Source organism: Epinephelus fuscoguttatus, linkage group LG17 (assembly GCF_011397635.1).
Source record: "Epinephelus fuscoguttatus linkage group LG17, E.fuscoguttatus.final_Chr_v1".
NCBI classification, from domain to species: domain Eukaryota; kingdom Metazoa; phylum Chordata; class Actinopteri; order Perciformes; family Serranidae; genus Epinephelus; species Epinephelus fuscoguttatus.
In genome coordinates, this window is record NC_064768.1 from 7,974,780 (window position 1) to 7,989,326 (window position 14,547).

At 40.7% G+C, this 14,547-nt stretch overlaps 1 protein-coding gene across 2 annotated transcripts in view; it reads right to left on the reverse strand.

Moving 5' to 3' along the window:
• The window catches only part of LOC125904187 (tenascin), a 103,636-nt gene extending 93,606 nt beyond the window's left edge, over positions 1-10,030 (reverse strand). For both annotated transcript variants that reach the window (XM_049601433.1, XM_049601431.1), the window contains exon 1: positions 9,948-10,030. The gene's annotated coding sequence lies outside the window, so the exon portion shown is untranslated. The remainder of the gene's footprint in view (positions 1-9,947) is intronic.
• Between the last annotated feature and the right edge of the window lie 4,517 nt (positions 10,031-14,547).

Genomic DNA, 14,547 nt, shown 5'->3' on the forward strand with positions numbered 1-14,547 from the left:
TTATGTCTTATTATTTAAGCTGCTTTAGGCCTTGCTGGCCTTGATTCGATTGAAAAATCAAGCTAAAAATAAACTCATGTTTTATGAATACACTTTAAATATGTCAAAGTCAACATGTGTAAATCTACTAGTGTAATAACTACCTAAGAGTCTGTATATCAGTATACACTCACTGGCCACTTTACTAGGTACACCTTGCTAGTACCGGGGTGGACCCACTTTTGCCTTCAGAACTGCCTTAATTCTTCATGGCATAGATTCAACAAGGTGCTGGAAACATTCTCCAGAGATTTTGGTGTATGCCAAAGCGTGCCAAGAATATCCCACATTGTTACACCACCACCACCAGCCTGAACCATTGATACAAGGCAGGATGGATCCATGCTTTTATGTTGTTTACACCAAATTCTGCCCCTACCATCTGAATGTGCCAGCAGAAATCAAGACTCATCAGACCAGGCAACATTTTTCCAGTCTTCATTTTTCCAACCTTTATTTCCAATTTTGGTGAGCCTGTGTAAAATGTAGCCTCAGATTCCTGTTCTTAGCTGGCAGGAGTGGCACCTGGTGTGGTCTTCTGCTGCTGTAGCTCATCTGCTTCAAAGTTCGACGTGTTGTTGGTTCAGAGATAGTCTTCTGCATACCTTGGTTCTAACAAGTGGTTATTTGAGTTACTGCTGCCTTTCTATCATCTTGAACCAGTCTGGCCATTCTCCTCTGACCTCTGGCATCATCAAGGCATTTTCATCCAAAGAACTGCCGCTCACTGGATATTTTCTCTTTTTCAGACCATCCTCTGTAAACCCTAGAGATGGTTGTGTGTGAAAATCCCGGTAGATCAGCAGTTTCTGAACTACTCAGACCAGCCCGTCTGGCATCAACAACCACGGCACGTTCAAAGTCACTTAAATCACCTTTCTTCCCTATTCTGATGCTCGGTTTGAACTTAAGCAGGTTGTCTTGACCATGTCTACCCGTCTAAAGCCATTGGTTATTGGCATTAAAGAGCAGCTGAACAAGTGTACCTAATAAAGTGGCCGGTAAGTGTAATTTACAAAGCTTCTTGCTCACGTCCTCTGGACACACTGTCTTGCAAACAATAATCTGTCCATTGTCAGTAATAAATCATAAATTGGTCGATTACATCAAGTTGACAAGCATGTGATCAGAGTTTTCAGCAATGGTCAAAATGAGGGGTCTTCAATTCTTTTTTTAGGGCAAGGATCACTTACTGTAGCTGAAATTGAGATGGAGCAGAGATCCCATATATTGTATAGAACTGAGCTGCATATTAAACTGGGCCCAAAGTTACATGTACAGTGGCCTTAAGTGTATATATAACAAATATATAAGTGTATAAGTGTTTATATTACATATTACATATATATATATATATATATATATATATATATATATATATATATATATATAACAAATACTTTTTGATAAATGGACTTTGAGAAGACGTTGACCTCTCATAGCGCTGTTACACTACATGTCACATTCACACACAGATTCATACACTGGTGGCCCAGTCCGCCATACATGGCGCCTAAGATATCTTCTTATCGGGGGATAACTTGCTCTACCTCTTGAGCTACAGCCTCGTACTTTGTGATATGGACATACAATAGTATCCATCCATCCATCCAGCCAGCCAGCCAGCCAGCCAGCCAGCCAGGCTGGGTCTCGAGGGCAGTAGGCAAAGCAAAGCGCACCAGATGTCCCTTTCCTCAGCAACACTTTCCAGCTCCTCCTCAGGGATCCCAAGGCGTTCCCAAGCCAGATGAGATATGTAATCCCTCCAGTTTGTTCTGGCACTGCCCCAGGGCCTCCTACCAGGTGCCCAGGAGGCATCCTGATCAGGCACCACCTCAACTAACCCCTTTCGACACGAAGGGGCAGTGGCTCTACTCTGAGCTTCCTCAGGATATCTGAGCTATCTCAGGATATCTCTAAGGCTGAGCCCAGCCAGCCCACAGAGAAAACTCATTTCGGCCACACATCTGCAATCTCGTTCTTTCGGTCATTACCCAGAACTCATTATGGTGAGGGTAGGGATATAGATGAACCAGTAAATCAAAAGCTTTGCCTTGTGGCTCAGCTCCCTCTTCACCACGACGGATTCGCCAGTCCATCTCACACTCCATTCTACCCTCACTAGTGAACAAGATCTTGAGATGCTTGAACTACCTTGCTTGAGGCAGTAACTCTCTCACAACATACAATACTACTGAAATGATAATTATTGGCTGATTTATATGTAATTTAAATATGTTATTTTTAAATGTAGCCTCACCCTCTGCACTTAAGCCAATAGTTTTTGAGGTGGATGGTATGCCAGAGTAACCTGGAAATCCAGATGCCCCGCCCCCAGCAAATTCGAATTTGCACTGCACGGGGATCTGGCCCCGACAAGCAGAGCCCGTTCAATCGCCATCGGACTAATCAAATCAGTCTATCTGACAGAGGCGGGCTCTGGGTGGGTGTAACATGAGGAAGACAGCGTTGCGCCGTAGGAGTTGAAAAGTAAACAGCCAAGATGGCAGCTGCCGAAGGACCACGTCCATTCAATTTAGCTTTGGAATAAACGCTAAGCCAACAACACTTATCTTTTTCCTTGAGAGAGGAACAGAAGACTGCCCTAGAAGCCTTCGCTTCCAGGAAGGATGTTTTTGCAGACGGGATACGGCAAAAGCACAATATATCAGTCAGTCCCACTGATCGGCAAACAAATGGACATAGGCTTAGTGCAATGGATACATCACCTTGTTTTTTGCTTTGATTGGCTATCGTGCTATCCAATTGCATGTATCGGTGAGGGCCAGACTCAAAATCTTTCTAGATTTGAGTCTGGATTTCCAGGCTAATGCCAGTGTTATGCTTGAAAAGTTACAAAATGATCCATTGTGGTTCACAAGAATGTCCTTACACTTCAAATAATGATAAAGCCAATATTTTCAGTAGCACTTAACTGTTAGCGAATTAGTTTGCCTCGCCATTTTGGATGGGTGCCGCAGAGTGATTTAGCTTTAGCTAGCTCACATGATTGCACAAGTATTCATGGGTAACAGTTGATATGCTGACCCCTGTTCAGTCGCTACCATCTAGTGGACATTTTTGGTAGTGTTGATTTTCTTAAGTTTGGTTTTCCTTAAGTTTCACTTTCCATACTCCATGTTGTTTTCTGTTTAACAAAGAACAGCCTACAGTGTGCATGTAAACCATTGTCCTCCTTCCGTTTAAGCCTTGGAGTGGATATGTCCGGAAGAATGGTTGTGAAATATTGTTCGAATGAATGTTTTTTTTGTTGACTTTCTGTCGAGCCTTGCTCAGATACACAATTGTGAGGACAGAATAGTTAGCCTAGCATTAATATTATGTACTGTAATTTAAAGAAAAATGTAATTTTTTAAAAATTTTTTATTAATTTAATTTATCTTTGCTAATAATAAGTTGGATTCATGCCAATGTGTCTTTTCAGAAATATATATTTCTTTTGAAAAACACAACAAAACAAAAACAACAACATAAACGTATAACTCAAATTAAAATACCTAACAATAATTTGGCCGCCTCCCTGCATTAAAGCTGCAGTAGGTAGAAAGCTTGAAAATGGTTGATTTTTGAGTCTCATCTGAGTTAGGTTTCGTTCGTCTCCGCCCTGAGCCCCTCCTACCAGACGAGCATGCGAGTATTTTATCTTACTTGGTTCTATTTCTCCCTCTCTGGGAGCCTCTCGAGCCCCTCACCGCGCAGCAGCCCTCCCCATCCCTCCCTCGTGGCCCAGCACATACTCCCGAGCCTCGGCTCTCCCTCACCGCGCAGCAGCCCACCCCGCACATACTCCCGAGGCTCGGCTCTCCCTCTCCGCGGAGTGCCCTCGGCTCCACTCCCACAGCCAACACTCGCACCCTCCGGCCGGGCCTGGCCCCACTTCACCCTTCCCCTCCCTCCGGGGCTCTGGGGAATCGAGTTCTGTCTTCCTTTTTTTGGTTGTTTAGCCGTGTAGGCAGTTGTAGCCAGTGCTGGAATAGCTATTTCACCTGGTGCACTGATCGCCATCGCCGCTTGCTCTCCCCTTCTGCCAGCGGCACAGGAACGCACATATGCAGTAGAACAGCCAATAGGAATGCAGTGGTCTGAGCTGACCTTTGATTGGTTGATGCACATCGGCACGATACTGATTCTGTAGAGGCTGAACACAGAGCCATGGTGAGGTGCAGAAACCTACTTGATTTACATTATGCTTAGAGGGTATTATAAAATTTTTACTCAATTATACCAAAACAATGTTGCCTACTGGAGCTTTAAATCTGAGGACAATTTTTTTTTTATTTTTTTCCCCTTTGGTTTACTTGTCTCTTTTTCAAAATGTTAAATATGGTATGCTCACACTGAGGAAACGCATAATGATGATTTTACACTGCACCAGAAACAAAGGGTAGGTTCCCCTGAATCATATGATGTACAACACTTGATAGTGACTGAAAGAGTGAGCTCTGAATTGGCAAAAATATAAAACTATATACTTTGTCTATGGGAGCTTTAGGGTGTTAAATTACTTAAAATGTTACTCTGTTTTGTAGTCAAACAGTATTTATGGAAAACCCCACAAGAGACCAAGTTATTATTAGACTTCAGCCTATTGTCTGCAGGGAAAAGATAAGTATGACCACACTTGGAGTTTTCCCCTGACGTTTCCTCCAGCACACATCCAGTAGCTGAGAGAATCCACAAATATGAGTCCAACCCTGAATGATCTAACAAGCGTGTCTCCCCCGAGAGGTTCACAACCAAAGCTAGTTAATACTTCTACTGTGTGTCCTCCATCCAGCTCAAATCCACGTTCTGCAGCAGCAGGTTTGAATGTCCAAACCAGCTGCTCAGAGTTCCCAGAGCTGGACCCGAGTCCACAACAACACTGTGCTGCTCTGCTGGTGGAGAGGTGACACAGGATGAGCAATTGATTGAAAACACTGAAGAATTAATAAATATATGAATTACATGGAAGTCAGTCTGTAAATGTATTTCATTTTGTTAACTGAGTATTTTGTTTCTTAAAAGTTTTGTATGCATTTTTATTATGCAAATGTTTCATGGACAGAATTGTATTTTCTTCTGCGTTTAAGAAACCCAAGGTGTTCTGCACACTACTGATCATTTGTACTTAGGTTATTAACCAAAGCACTGTCATTAACGTCACTAAAAGTGTGCAGGATTCTTTTCTTATATATATGATAAATGGGAGAAAATAAATGGAAAGACCCCCTCCAGACATGTTTTAAGACATATTCAAATATTCATCTTCTGATAATCTGTTCCCCCTCTTAAAGTTTGTTTAGCACATTTTTCTACTGGACACAAGAAGTCTACTGCAGCACATTAATGTGCACTGAAGTCTCCTTCAACCTGATGCATCTCCTCTGTGAACCTGCCTCTGCTCACATTGAGTTTCCCTGTCTTGACCCTTGAAGAGTTGAGCTCAGCATCTGCAGTTTAACGCACACCTTTGTCTAGACCTCAGCCCATTAGTGAGCCGTCTCTACTGACTTCAGTGGGAACAATTAGCTTGTAAATACCTGCCAGTGACAGCTGCTCCAGCTGCTCCAGCTGCTCCTCTCAGAAAACACAGGAGGGCAATAGAAATCCCCTGAACGCAACATAAAGACTCCACACTTGTTCTTCACTTTTACTTGGTCTCACTGCTGCTGGTTTTCATTTCTCCTGTTCACACCGAGCTGCAGCAGCCAAAATAAACTCTTCCTGAGCAACATGCTCAAACACAAACTTGGCACTCGATACACAAACTTGGCTCTGGTTAATGCTGTGACAAGACTGTAAGTAAATGATACCAGGAGGCACTCAGGTATGAGGTGGAACAAGTTGTACGCTCACTAATTATTAATACAGTTTTAATTAGTAAAGTTAATTTTTTGGCAGTTAAACAATAAAATGAATTTCATACTTTAATAAGAAACCTCTAACACAGGGAAACTCAGCTTGTTATGCCTGGGGGTCACTTTTGCAAAATGACAGGTGCAGATAATAAACACAAAGCAAAAATATTTAGCGGATAAAATGAATAAACACAACAAATCTAATCGCAGGAGACCCATGCAGGTCAGGAGTACACCAACCCAGTCCTCAAGAAAAATATTAGTATTGTACATTCCTGCAAACCAGGCATACGTTGCAGTTGTGCATTAATAATAATGTTGTAGATATATTGAAACTGTACATGTAACACTGTGGGTAACGTGTGGATGTGTTTAAGCACCAAAACCACTTGGTTATATTTTGGCTATAAATAACTGCTTTATGTGCCACTATCCTGGCAGGAAATGCAGCAGCGTTTGTTTGTCACATTTGTTGTCTAAAAAGCTGCTGGAAATGCAGCGATGACGCACTAAAAAACGGTGTAGTTTTTTGTTGGTCTCCAATAATGGTATGCAGCTTGGAATGTGTCTCACCCAGGTGATATGCCATCCGCCATACCCTCCCAACATATTCCCACTCCGACTTCGTCATATTTTGACGTGTGGTCATGGGCTTTCCTCATCCAGATACGTAAAAGGTTAAACAAACTGTATTCTCTACTGTAAACAAGATCTATTTTGATGCTTTGTATGCACTTTGGCACCTTATTTACATTCATAGTACAAAAAACAAACAAATAAACTAACCTCTATTTTCCTTTCATCACATTATAACTTATAAAAACCAAAAATATGTCAGTCGTTTGGGAAATGCAGTTCCTCTAGTGATAAAATATTTCACTGACTGCATCATGGAATCTCTGGTTGAAAATTTCACTTTTTAAATCAATGTGATCTCGCAGAAATCAATAAAATGACCACAACCTTTTTTATGCCAGATTGCGTGGTGGTGGCACATAATGTGTTAAATTGCGTGGTGGCGGCGGCGCCATGGTTGTGTTTAGGCACCAAAACTATCTGGTTAAGTTTAGAAAAAGATTGTGCTTTCATAAAAAAATTCCCCACAGTTGTCACGTATGGGACGTAAGTATGTTGTAGAGTGATATTGGCACATAAGGGACATATTAAAGGTGCTGTATGTAAGAATGTGGTCAAAACGGTTACTGCACTCAAATTCAAAATACTGCCACGAGTCGTGTCCGCCCCCCCCTCCCCTACAGATTCGAGGTTGCTGGACAGCGGCACGCTGGAGACTTATTTGTTTGCCCACGGGCGGCTGCCGTGGCAGGGCCGCATCGCCGCGTCCTTGATCTTCGGTTTTCCAGCGGACTATTCGAGCAAGTCCGGCTTCTCTGCTGCTAACGCTGCTGCTGGGATACAGCTGAGGAGACTGCTAATGCTATGTACCGGGACACTGCTAATGCTGCTGCCGGGATACAGCTGAGGAGGAGCCGGCTGCTAATGCTATGTACCAGGACACTGCTAATGCTGCTGCCAGGATACAGCTGAGGAGACTGCTAATGCTATGTACCGGGACACTGCTAATGCTGCTGCCGGGATACAGCTGAGGAGGAGCCGGCTGCTAATGCTATGTACCGGGACACTGCTAATGCTGCTGCCGGGATACAGCTGAGGAGGAGCCGGCTGCTAATGCTATGTACCGGGACACTGCTAACGCTGCTGCCGGGATACAGCTGAGGAGACTGCTAATGCTATGTACCGGGACACTGCTAATGCTGCTGCTGGGATACAGCTGAGGAGAAGCCGGCTGCTAATGCTATGTACCGGGACACTGCTAATGCTGCTGCCGGGATACAGCTGAGGAAGAGCCGGCTGCTAATGCTATGTACCGGGACACTGCTAATGCTGCTTGCCGTGCTGCTGTAGCTCAGTCGTAACTGTAACTGATGCTGAGACTCTACTGACTGCGTGACTGGGAGACGGCGGTGGGTGGCGCAACAGGCCAAAACACAAATTCAAAACATAAACATGATTTGCTAAAACATATTTTGAATGTTCATTTACACCTATTTTTAATGTCAGTGGGATCATTTTGAATGAATACGCAGTGTTACCATAGGGCTCAAATATGTATCTGGGCCAGGCAGATTTGTTTGAATTAGTTTTGTTAAAAAATGGCTCTTTTGGTAGTAAAGGTTGCTGACCCCCACCCTATGGGGTCATAACAGTAACCACTGAGAGTGATGAACCAACAGAGGATCCTAATTTGCTTTCCATTAGTGTTGTTTTTGTAGTTTAACACATGATGTGGTGTTAAGATATTGTGGTCATTTCAGGAATTTCTGTGAGACCAGGTTGTTTACTTGATTGCATGATAATAAAGATTTTTTTGCTCCTGATAAGTTCTCCTCCGATTTATGATTGCACCTTTTTAACATTATCAAAGTCATGACTGTTACAATTAAAAAAAAGAAGATCAAAATCAACGCAGCAGAACCAGACATATTGTCTCTCTTATTCCACACGCTTCCTTCTCAAAACCTGGTACCTACTTTACCCACAATGCAACTCAACTTGATTCACTCAAGTTTTCACCTTTAGATGTGTTATGCTAGAAGCAGCTAATGTATCCGAGACTCTTAGTCTTTAGCTGAGGCTGACTCAAGTGACATCACTTGAGGACATTTATCAGACTTCACATAGCTCCATCTGGAGACAGTAATGGCTTTAAAACACACACATAAGAGCTTTCCAACACCTGCAAATACAAACTAAATTGGAATCCTCTTTAAAGAATAATAATAATCTTTAATTAAGCAATTTTTTTTTTTTTTTTTTTACCGTGGAAATAGTAGTTTACCTCCCCCTGAAAACCTTAACACAAGGTCTACATACTAACTTTTTCTGCAGCTTTTAACTCACTAAGAACAAGTTTATTTGCCTAAGGGAGACAGTGAAGATTTTTCATCAAAATATCTTTCACGTTACGACACTTTAATTTGCTATTACTGACGTAATGATTGACAGGCATCACATGCCTTCGTTAACAAGCATCGGTGACGCACTCACTTAAGTCTGAACAGCCAGAAGGAGACTTTCACAGGTCAAGGTCACATGGACAACATACAACACTATGAAATCATTTGGAAAAGAGAAAGAAGCTCCATCACTTAAGAAGTTTCTGGTTCTCACATAAATTTGCATAAATTTTCATCTGAACTGCTGCCACTATGCTTAACACTGCAGCACGTTTCAATATGTGCATGCATGCAGAAGCTTTAATATTAAGTCGATGCTGCTGAAACCACCTGTCACCTTTATGTTAGTGAAGTGCATTAAAAACATCCTCATTGTAACTTTTCATTTAGCCTGTAACCCCTACAAAAATCCAAAGAAAACAAGTTATAATATGCCAGTGGAGAGATTTCACCTGTTTCCAATACAAATTCTCTTGTTTCTCAATATTCCTGCAATAATCTGTCTTGTTTCTGTTTTGATTGATATTGATCAGGCTGAAACAAACTCATCCCACATGCAGATTATACAAGATACAAGAAAAATAAACATTATTGAATTGCACAGGAACGTTTATGACTCATCATACTAAATGAAAAATCACTAACAGTCACAAAAGTCATGCAAAAGTTTCTTTCATCGGCAGTGCAGATAGAATAAACACATTTAAAACATTTTCGTTAAATTATCCAGAATATTGAATATATTGTTGTATTTATCATTAGATCATCATTTCCTAAAGCCCCAGGTTGCTTGTTTTGTCCAATTTCATCAGAATATAAATCCAAAGATATCTGGTTAAGCATCACATAAAAAACTCACAACTGAGAAGCTTGAACCAAGGAAATGTTTGCCAGCGATTAATCGATAATAAAAATATGCCAATTAATTTTTTTTGCCAAATCATGTCAGCTCTAATTGTTTAATTTGCAAATAGAATTTCTTTTCATAAATAATGATGCAATAGCCATTCTTATCAATGAACTTATTTCAAAATCTCTGAATCAAACATTTTGAGAAGCAGCATCTTACCTGCTGTGAGCTGATGACTTTCTCTCTCAGTGAAGCTTCATTGACTGACCCGCAGGACCAGGAGGATGAGGGAATGGACAGACAGAGAGAGAAGGAAAAAAAAGAAAGAGAGGGGAGGAGAGCTGTAAAATTTTCTCATACTTGAGGAATTTTTCCTCCCTCTCCCTCTCCTCTCTCTCTTCCTCCTCCTCTCTTTCTCTCTGATGTAATTCTATGTGCTTTACAGGTCCCTGTTGGGCGGAGGATTCACGATGGAAAACATCTGAACTTTTAGATGTTTTTAAGGGAACGTGGGGGCCTAAAAATCTTTAATATGTTTTGAAGTGGTCTCTGTCCTCTGCTGGACACTCCATGACGTTAGAGACTCTGCTTCGACTGACTTTTGTTTGTTGCATCGCTTACATGTTGATGCTGTGCTGACAAACCTGCTCTCCGCTGACTGTCAGTGAAGCAGCTCCAGGGACTGACATCACACACAGACACTTGGCTGCAGCCACTCTTGTTTTGTTCAGGGAGAGGATGTACAACAAAGTCTCAAGATGCTCATACTACTGTGACAGACTGTCTGGATGATTGTTAAGGAGTTGAGTTTGGAACCACAGGATGCACAAAGCCCACTTTAAATGAATGCATTGCTTCAAATATCAACATAAAAAGCTATTTTTATTTAAATTAATGGAAAATACACTTTGCAAAGTTATAAAGTCATCACTTGACATTTTGAATTACAGTAATATTGACAGTGCATTCAGTAAGTATTCAGACCCCTTCACTTTTGACACATTTTGCAGATATATGAGTGTTTTTCCTTTTAATACATTTACAAACATTTCTGCAGTCCCATTTTCACTTTGTTGTTATGGGTTATTAAATGTAGGAAAAAATGAATTTAAATATTTTTAGCATACAGCTAGGCAACAACATAAGAAAAAAAAGCAAGAGGGTCTGAATACTATTGAATACTTTTGTTTCAAGTTGCACTTTTATTTTTGTTTATTACAATGTTCTTCCATTCTGATTTTGTGGCTGAATATAATTTGTAGCTTCGGGAGGAGGGGGGGGGGGGCTTGGTGGGAATAGAGCAACCATGCTGTCTGTGGTCATTTTGCCTAGCTGTATGCTACATACAAAACAGGTGATGTACTTTACATTCACCTTCACATTACACCAGCCAATTCACACCACTGCAACTTTTCTCTGCAACGTTCTAAATGATTTTGTCTCGTCATGAATCATTGGTCTGAACTGAGCCCATGGAATCTGTGCCTTCAGATTTTCAACCACATCTCTGCAGATTTTCTGCATATTTAAAAAACAAAAAAGTTTTACCTAAAATGAAATATTGTCTATCACATAACTTGTTTGCCATCACTTGACTATTATGACCATGCCCCAGGAAGTGCACTGGACCCAGATGCCTTTTTTTGTAGAGGCCAAACAGTGGAATTATAACCTTGGAGCCAGTCATGTGATGCCATTCGGCCCAAAAAGACTTCTCCCTGTAGACTTACATTGGGAAAGAGACATCTGTAAATTTGTGGACACATTGTGGACTGTGGACTGTTACAAGTCCCACGACATGACTGGTTTTGCTAACAGGATTTTATCCATTCCATCTGATAACATTTGGAAAGTCAAGAAGAGCTTGACCAGAGATATCTTTCTCAACTGGCGAAAGTCCCTAGTGTGCCTGCTTTATAGGTCACACAGTGCAGGTTATCTAGGTAATTTCATACAGCGGAAATAGAGTTGTTTTAGCTTCATGGCCCACTGCAACTTTTATGGGAATGAAGGGGGTCCCTCCTCCAGTGCTGTATCTGGGTCATTTCTGTACATGCAGGATTTCAGCAAAATCTTTGCAGATTTTCTGCAGAATTAAAAAAAAAAAAGGAAAAAATTTAAATATTGTCTATCACATAGTTTGTTTGCTATCACTTGACTGTTAGGATGCACAAATTCAGACAGCATGAAGTGATAAATCCATATCCTGCGTGAACTAAAATGATAAACTTGCAGGCAACAGGTACCATCAGAAAAAATTAAAAAATTAAACATGTTGAATGTTAAGGAAATGAACAAAAGTAACTGATTTGCCCATTGTGGATAGGATTGCTATTACTAATGGCCCTTGTGGACTATTACTATTGGGTCCATGAATGAAATGACACGCTGTCTTATTTTGGTCAGGTGAGTAAATGTGCTTGAGTTACTGTCTTTTATATCTTCAACTCTGTGCATGGATGCACCACTGTCAGGCTAATATTGCTAGCTAACATTACTAGCTAACGTTCGCTAACTTTAGTTAGTGTTTTCCACCTACTATGTCAACTGTTCCCAGAGGTCTGTTGAAAGGCTGGTAAAAATCTGTGTCGACTCCTGGCTAAAAACATTGAAAAGCATTTTGGAGTTGCAGCCAACTCAAAGCATGTTTAACACTTTCAAGTTCACGACAATAGCTTACTCCGCTCCTCCAGACTGAAGAAAAACATTTTTGATCCACATCTGCTGTTGTTGCTCAGTGTCTTGTTTTCACTTCTCTCCCTTACGTCCTACTATTTTTAAGGCTTAAAGTGACAGTTGTTTCTTCCCAGTTTGATCAATTGAACAGCAAATCGTAGGCATGGTGCAGTACTGGTCGTCTTTGCCTCCAGCAAAACACATTACACAGATTTTCACTCTGGATCATCACTTACAACTAAAAAAAATCTATTTGTTTCATTTGGGTCTGCTCATTATTGCACACTTGGTTGTCTCACGGGTTGGTTTTGTCACAATGTTTATTACAGCCACACCAGAGGGCGCTGTGACATGATGTCGATATCAAACTTCAGGTCTGACATCCTGCTCATTTTGCACTGCCATTTTGTGGATCACACACAAAACAATGAGGCGAGGAGACATTTCATAATTTTTAGTGGTCAGAGTAATTTTTCATGTTGGTGTTGTTTTTGTCTTAACAGCTTGTAGGTTATTAGTCATTTAATAATCACAACACTAGTAAAAAAGTCAAAAGTAATAGCTTTCTTTTGAGTCACCTTTTAGCTAGCAAGCTAAAGCCATGTAGTAGCTAGCGTAACATGTTTGTCAAGAGGTCAGTTAGGGATGGCTGTTTCACTGATCTGGGGGTTGGTTGTCACCAGAGGTGGAAAGTAACTAATTACATTTACTCACATTACTGTAATTGAGTATTTTTTGTGTAATTTGTAATTTTTTCAGTAGTTTTTGAAATCTGTAATTTTACTTTTGCTTAAGTACATTTTGACTGAAATATTGTACTTTGCTACATTTGAAATCACATCCGTTACTAAGTTAAAAAAAAAAAAAAGTTTTCGGCTAAATAGAAACCAAAGGGGTGAATCTCGGAAATCTTGTGTGGAATTGATCCAGAACAAGCAGCCGGTGCCGGCAAGTTACTGGAGAGAGAGATGGAGGAGGGTGGGAGTGCTTCAGCAGAGGCACAAGCAGACGCAGCAGTTGAAATGAACGAAGAAACGAACGTGTCGGTCACACTCTTGTGTGCTGTGAATGTGTGTGTCCGCACGTGTCTGTGTGTGTGTGTGTGCGCATCAGGACCGAATTCCGCTGTGCGCAATGCAGAGCAGAGAAGGATTGTAAGCGCGACCACGTAGAGACAGAAATGACATGCTGTCGTGTAAAAAATAAAAGTCATCACGTTGTAAGGTGAAACGTTTCACCGTATAACACTATAAATAGTATATTGTTATGTTATTATATGAAGTGTCTGTCGCTCAAAATAATATAACGTGAGTTTATGAAGAGATCAGACGTTGCGACGGTGCACTGCTGCTAGTTGCATATAGGGGAAACACTGTTGCTCAGTGGATTAATGTTAGGGTATTTTAATATTCAGAATTTCACTTCGACAAGCACTCTCTTTTTTGACCATACGCCTGTTTGTATCCCTGAGAATAATGCCCAACAACATTGCTCAAAAAGTTGCTCTGTGTATCATCAGTCTAACAGATTAGACAAAACTGACAATGCGGCGACGATTTTGTATACTGCGATATGTATTGCAATAGACAGTGTATTGCAATAACTTGAATAGCTCTATTTGGAAAGAAATCATCCTTTGGGATTTGGAAAGGCTGTATTTGCGTGAAATATACATTTTACAATCAAACTGTCGTGGAAATTGAGAACTTCACAGCCTACAGTATTAACCAGCAAAATAAGTATGGCATATTGCCTTTGACTAATATTATATTGATATGATCAACTTATACTGCGAGTCTTACAATGTGACTATTGCATAAGAACACATTGCGATGATGATGCTCTAATGATATTGTGCAGCCCTAAATTGAATTGAATTCTATGAAGTTCCATCAAGTTGTTGGAAGTAACTAAGTAACTTCTACTTTAAGTACATTTTAAACAAACTACTTTTTACTTTTACTTGAGTAGATTTTTAGAAGGGTAGCTTTACTTGCACTTATGTAGAATTTCATCAAAGTAAAGGTACTTTTACTTGAGTAGAATTTTTCAGTACTTTTTCCACCTCTGGGTTTAGCAAAAAAGAACAGGGTTTGATTTTACATTCATATGGGGAGTGAATACCAGCCTCCCGGGTAAAGGT